This window comes from Schistocerca cancellata, chromosome 1, assembly GCF_023864275.1.
Source record: "Schistocerca cancellata isolate TAMUIC-IGC-003103 chromosome 1, iqSchCanc2.1, whole genome shotgun sequence".
In the NCBI taxonomy this organism is placed as follows: domain Eukaryota; kingdom Metazoa; phylum Arthropoda; class Insecta; order Orthoptera; family Acrididae; genus Schistocerca; species Schistocerca cancellata.
In genome coordinates this window covers 620473937-620481565 of record NC_064626.1, presented here as the reverse complement: position 1 = coordinate 620481565, position 7629 = coordinate 620473937, and positions in this window count along the sequence as shown.

Genomic DNA, 7629 nt, shown 5'->3' with positions numbered 1-7629 from the left:
CATTTAGAACTTCGGCTTACTGCGTGTTATTTATTAACCTTCGTGTTTAGCCTGTTTCAGAGAGCACTGTATATCACTGAAGAGACCGATGCACCGCTGGATGGCCATGCCGCCAAATTTTTTTGCGGGGTCTTGAATGTTTTGGTTCATCAAGGACGAGTAATTATTGTAAGGCTAATTTATTATTTTATACCTTTCCTTGAGGTAATCTAAAGTTAGTGTGATTTGAATTTCTTGCTTAAAATACCTTGGGTTTTAGTGTCATTTGGTTACTGCTAGGAGGCAGTGACAATTTGTTTAACGTGTTTTGGTATTAATTTGATGTTTTTTATCTAATATTGGTCGAAGTGTACTGCCTTCGATATATTAGGATAGGATTATTTATTTAGTGGCAACCCATTTCTGCCTAGCATAACATATATGTCACGGAACAGCCTGTCATTGTTTGCTCTTGTTGGCAACAATGCCTGCGTTTGGAGTGTTTATTGTTGTTTGGCTTTCAGATAAGGAGGCTTTGTTGTTCATGTTTAGGCAGGTTTCAGTCAGTTGCAAGCATTAAGTGGTCAGTGACTGATGCTTCAAGTACAGAAGACTTTTCTGAGTGAGATTATGTCTTGGAATAAGAAGTAAGAAACACTGTTTATTGCAAATTATAATACAATTTGTTTAAATTATGGTTGATTATAAAGTTAAAAGTACTGAAAGTTATGTTAATGGTTACCTACAAAATGCAATTCTTATTTTCGTCGCTCGAAATACAGTTGTAATTTTGTTTTGCATATATGTCACACTAGGCAAAACAGTGCAAATAACGATTCGTTCTCTTAAGAGGCCTATCTCTCCATGAGATCCTGGCTATTATTGAAGGGGAGGAAGAAGATGCAACAGATATACTTGTTGAACCTCCTAAAGCTAATATGGATTCGGATGAAGATTCTGGGGAAGAAGATGGGGGAGGAAACGTCGATAATCTTGGACCAAGGCAACTCCAGGCTGGTGCAGAAGTGGTTTTAGCAAGTAAAAACAGGTTAGGTAATGAACCTGAGATTAATTTCTCTCCTGATGATGAACCAGATAAACAGAAAAAGTCACTGATCTTAAAAACTGTAATCAGAGATTGGAAAAAAAGACGATGTGCGTAGTGTTTGTTCTGTATTTCCTGAGAGTGATTACTGTAAATACAGAAACTTGTCTCCAATTCAATGCTTCGAATTATTTTGGAACGACGAAATAATTGAATTTCTTCTCACTGAATCGACGAAGTATGCTTAGTTCAAGAGCTGCTCGGATCAAAATATAACATATGAAGTGATTAAAGGTTTTCTAGGAATTCTAATTCTTTCTGGCTATAATCATTTACCTAGCAGAAGATATTACTGGGATTCTGCATTGGACATGAGAAATGAAATGGTCCACAGCACGATGAGAAGCGACAGGTTTGAAACAATTATGAAATTCATTCACTCATGTGACAACACAAAAGTAGATGCTAATGATAGAATGCGGAAACTTCGTCCATTAATAAATTTGCTAAGAAAAATGTTTGCTCTCCACTTTCAGCCTGAGCAAGATTTGTCTTACGATGAGAGCATGATAAAGTATTTTGGCAGACATGGATGTAAAGAGAAAGAGATTTTCACTCTGCAGCGGAGTGTGCGATGATATGAAACTTCCTGGCAGATTAAAACTGTGTGCTGGACCGAGACTCGAGCTCGGGACCTTTGCGTTCCGCGGGCAAATGCTCTACCAACTGAGCTACCTAACCGCGGCTCACGCCCGGTCCTCACAGCGTTACTTCTGCCAGTATCTCGTAGCGCTTCAGGGTTCGCAGCAGAGCTTCTGTAAAGTTTGGAAGGTAGGAGACGAGATACTGTCAGAAGTAAAGCTGTGAGGATGGGGCGTGAGTCGTGCTTGGGTAGCTCAGTTGTTAGAGCACTTGTCCGCGAAAGGCAAAGGTCCCGAGTTCGAGTCTCGGTCTGGCACACAGTTTTAATCTGCCAGCAAGTTTCATGGATGTAAACAGTTTCTGAAAGGTAAGCCCATTAGATTTGGGTACAAAGGATGGTGTCTAAACACAACCATGGGTTATCTAGTGGACTTTCAAATATACCAAGGAGCTGATCCTCAGAGGAATGAAAAATATGAGAAAGCATTTGGAAAATGTGCTGCTCCGTTGATTCAAATGATCGACTCTCTTCCCGAAAAGAACAAACATCTTCCCTGCAGATTTTATTTTGACAACCTGTTAACATCACAAACATTGTTGATTTACCTGAAGCAACGAGATTTTGGTGCTACTGGGACTATTCGTGAAAATCATCTGCCTAAAGAGTGTCATCTCATACCTTCTAACACTATCTCCAAAACAAATAAGAGAGGAGATTTTGATTACAAGAGCAGCTAGGAAAGTGGAACAATCGTTGCCAGATGGCTAGATAGCTCTACAGTAACAACTGTTTCCACAAGCCATGGTATCAGTCCAGTCAGCACCGTTGCCCGATACTCTAGATAAGAGATGAAAAGAATACTTTTACCTCCACCTAATGTAATTGGAGAATACAACAAAAATATGGGAGGAACTGACCGAATGGATGAAAATATAGCGTTATATAGAGCGAGTGTCACAGGAAAGAAATGCTGGTGGCCAATTTTTACATGGCTTCTAGATATCTCTACACATAATGGGTGGCTTCGTCGTATAAATATGCCTCAGATGCACTTCTGGCGCCACATTGTGAAATGTTACCTGACTTACAATGCTGCAGTACCAAGAGGTCCGGGACGACCTGCAGGTAATTCAAACCAAGGCAGAGTACTGCATGATATTAGATACGATGAAACAAATCATCTGGTAGCCATGGTGCCACAAAAAGAAAAAAGAAAAAAATAAGACCCTGTGCGGCGGAAAACTGCAAAGGAACCCCAAGAACAATGTGCTGGAAATTTGATGTTGGTTTGTGCATCGAATGTTTTGTGCCGTATGACAGAAAGTGAGTACTGTCGTCTGAACTTGATGTAAATCACATACAGTGTATTATTTTACTTGCTGTCATATATTCTGCCTAAAATGTATGTTCTGCCTAGCGTGACATATATGTTGCGCCCTATTTTGTTTCAATTATTGATTAATTTTTGTTTTGATTGTTGTATTGCTTTTCTTTGATGACAATAAACACATAAATATCTAATCTGTAGAAATCAGAAGGAAAAAATAATTGAGGCAGAAATGGGTTAGTTGCCGCGTACTGGGATGCGAGATTAATTGGATCGTAATTTCTTACGATTCGTTGTGCCTCTGAGCTTGGGTTGTGGGTTTGTTCTACGCCTTCGGGCCATTTCGTGTCTTTACTTATTTAGTAGACTCTAATCTCCCGTTTATGCTCCAGGTACACCCAGGTTAATACTGTTTCAGGGAGTATATGTGAGACAAAGTCGGACTGAGACATATATACCTCACAATATTGGCCGGGCCGACAATTGGTGATTGAGCGGGAAAACTGGCCGTTGTCCACGCTGCCTGTTGCGTACGGCGTTCGTTCAAATGGCTCTGAGCACTATGGGACTCAACATCTTAGGTCATAAGTCCCCTAGAACTTAGAACTACTTAAACCTAACTAACCTAAGGACATCACACACACCCATGCCGGAGGCAGGATTTGAACCTGCGACCGTAGCAGTCCCGCGGTTCCGGACTGCAGCGCCAGAACCGCTAGACCACCGCGGCCGGCGTACGGCGTTCGTTTACACACCTGGTTAGCGTCTGGCGCTCAGATATATTTATAAGAAAAGTGTCGTCTACAGGTCCGAGAAAGAATTTTTATGTATACAATTATTGCCTGTCCCTTCCAGGCGTTTCGCCTGCTGTCGTAAGCAGTGTAACGACAAGCTGTTCAGAGAACTTAATCCGAGTTTGTTGTCTTTACTGATTATATCTATATCACAATTATTCTCTCTAGGTCAGACTTGTGCTTCTTTAGATATCTGGTAACCACTTATTTGCCCAAAATTTTTCTTTTTCATTATATTTGTTATTTGGATTAATTATTCGCATGAATAAACCTTTGTGCGCAATAAAAGGTGAACGAATAATGAAATTAATATACACACACCACCTCCGTTACCAAGACTTCCGGAACTTGTACAGAAAAATGGAATAGAGATCAACATAAGCATTATTTCCGGCCCATAGACAGCCCTTTCTAATCTATCCCAGGCATGTTCGACAGGGTCAACGTCTGGAGAACATGCTGGTCACTCTAGTCGAGCGATGTCGTTATCCCGAAGGAAGTCATTCACAAGACGTGCACGATGGGGGTGCTAATTAGCGTCCATCAAGATGAATGCCTCGCCAACATGCAGCTGATATGGTGGCACTCTCGGTCAGAGGACGGCATTCACGTATCGTACAGACGTTACAGCGCCTTCCATGACCACCAGCGGCGTACGTCGACCCACATAATGCCATCCGAAAAAAGCAGGGAACCTCCACCTTGCTGCACTCCCTCTAAGGCGTTCAGGCTGACCAGGTTGCCTCCAAACATGTCTCCGACGATTGTCTGGTTTAAAGCATATGCGACTCTCATCGGTGAAGAGAACGTAATGCTAACCCTGAGCGGTCCATTTGGCATGTTGTTGGGCCCATTTGTACCGCGCTGCATGCTGTCGTGGTTGCAAAGATGGACTTCGCCATGGACGTCGGGAGTGAAGTTACACATCATGCAACCTATTGCGCACCGTTTGAGTCGTAATACGACGTCCTGTGGCTACACGAAAAGCATTATTCAACACGGTGGCGTTGCTGGCAGGGCTCCCCCGAGCCATAATCCGTAGGTAGCGGTCATCCACTTCACTAGTAGCCCTTGGGTGGCCTGAGCGAGACATTTCATCGACAGTTCCTCTCTGTATCTCCTCCATGTCCGAACAACATCGCTTTGGTTCACTCCGAGACGCCTGGACACTTCGTTTAATAATAGCCCTTCCTGCCACAAAGTAACAATGTGGACGCGATCGAACCGCAGTATTGATCATCTAGGCATGGTTGAACTACAGACAACACGAGCCGTGTACCTCCTTCCGGTGGAATGACTGGAACTGATCGGTTGTAGGACCCATTCCGTCATATAAGGGCGCTGCTCGTGCATGGTTGTTTACATGTTTCTTCAGGTTTAGTTACATCTTTGAACAGTCAAAAGGGACTGTGTCCGTGATACAATATCCACAGTTAACGTCTATCGTAAGAAGTTTTGGGAACTGGGGTGATGCAAAACTTTTTTTTATGTGTGTATTATAAAGTATACTTCAATGGGTCCATAAATTCCATCTTGAGGGATGGATCCCCTCGCTTCCAAATCGGAAGATTTCGCCCCCTGGGCTACTCTCAGGGTGCAGTCGACGTTTTTGAAAGAGCCCCATCTGCTGCTACTGCTGTCTACTGCTGCTGTCGTGTACTGCTGCCGTCTGTCTGTCTATCAACTGCCGCCCGATGATCGCTGCCGCTGTCCGTCCACCACTCGGTGCTCGCCGCCGCCGCTGTCACCGCTGCCGCCGCCGACGACTCTCATTTTAGTTCTTTCCCCACTTTGGCGACTCCTGTCGCCAGTGGACAACGCATTCCATCATGGACACCCCCATTATCATCTTTATTTTCATCTCCCCTTCCTCTGCACCCACTGTTAACTCGTGGAGTGCCTCCTCTGGAATAAACCTGTCTACTTCACCTCCCCTCCTCACAGTCTCCTCCCCTTCTATCTCCTCCCCATCTCTGTATCCCTACCTGTGTATTGCTTTGCTGCTGCTTCTGCACCTGCCCCTGCCACTGCCCCTGCCACTGCCCATGCTCCTGCCCCTGCCTTTGCTCCTGCTCCTACTCCAGCCCCTGTCCCTGCTTCTGCTCCTGCCCCCTCTCCCACCACTGTTACCTGCTTGGGAAGAATAGTCCCCACCTCCCCACCTGCCCTGCTTCAACCGCTTCTACTTCTCTCACCAGAGTCACTACATGCCATGGCATATTCCCCACCACAGAATGCCCCACCTCTGGTCACAGTGCTGCTGCCTCAAGAGGGGCCTGTCGCCCACCACCTCCCAATCCATCCAGTCTCTCATCCCTCCTCACAGGCTACACCCACAAAAAAACCGTCCAAGCACCCAAGCAGGTACCTCACCTCCACCTCTTCCTCCAAAAATCCATTACCCACCCCTCTTCCTTCTGATCCCCCCATGGCCACCACCCCTCCTCCCACTACCCTAGCCCCCACCCTGTATTCCTTCATCCTTGCACACCCAGACCCTAAATTCCTAGATGCCAGCACCCTCACCCTCAAAATCTGTGAGTACATCACCAATGCCCTATATTCTCATAAAATCCCCTTCTTCCTCTTTTGACACTGATCTCCTCCAGTGCCTTCACCCATTCTTTACATCCTCCTCTCTTCACCAGCCCCAACCCTCTTGTGGTCTGCCAATCCTCACTGCCTTCATCACAGAACTCAGCCCTGTGATCACAGAGGTGGAGTTGTTGGCAGAACTGAAAGCACACCCTGCCCTGGAAATCTTCTCGGCCTGCCGTAGTTTACAACTCCTCTAGACCTAAATTCCTCATGTGTGGCTATACTGAGTCTGCCTCCTCCATAGATCACCTCATGGAGGCCTGATTTTCAACTACCACCATCTCGTTGACCTGTCTTGTTCCCCTTGTTCCCCTCCTCAATCCAGCCACTGCCAGCACTGTCTCCTGTACAATGACCACCTCACCCAAAACAGCAAGAATCCCTCACCTGCCCTATTGTAAAGCCTTCCACTTCCTAAACAGTGTCCTAACCTCGCCTATCCTCCTTCCTGCAACACCTGCAACGAACCCCACTGCACCTACTCCTCCAAATGCAAAGCCAAGCCCCCTTCTACCAACCCTGAGCTCACACTCCCTATTCGCCTCATTAACCAGCCCGTCCACTCCAGCAATTCCATCTAAAATCTTCCTATGGGTGAAGACATCATCCAGTTCTGACCATTCTCCTGCAGAACATCCACCCTTTCCAATGCCCCCACACCCTCCAACAGGTCTCCATTACTGCCTGCTCTGTCTTCCATTTGAATACCTATGCCACCTACTCCCACAACCAGGCCCACTTTACCTTCATCCACCTAGATACCCTCTTCCCCAACCTAGACAACCTCATTTAAGCACCTCACCCAAAACAGCAAGAATCCCTCACCTGCCCTATTGTAAAGCCTTCCACTTCCTAAACAGTGTCCTAACCTCGCCTATCCTCCTTCCTGCAACACCTGCAACGAACCCCACTGCACCTACTCCTCCAAATGCAAAGCCAAGCCCCCTTCTACCAACCCTGAGCTCACACTCCCTATTCGCCTCATTAACCAGCCCGTCCACTCCAGCAATTCCATCTAAAATCTTCCTATGGGTGAAGACATCATCCAGTTCTGACCATTCTCCTGCAGAACATCCACCCTTTCCAATGCCCCCACACCCTCCAACAGGTCTCCATTACTGCCTGCTCTGTCTTCCATTTGAATACCTATGCCACCTACTCCCACAACCAGGCCCACTTTACCTTCATCCACCTAGATACCCTCTTCCCCAACCTAGACAACCTCATTTAAGCACCTCACCCA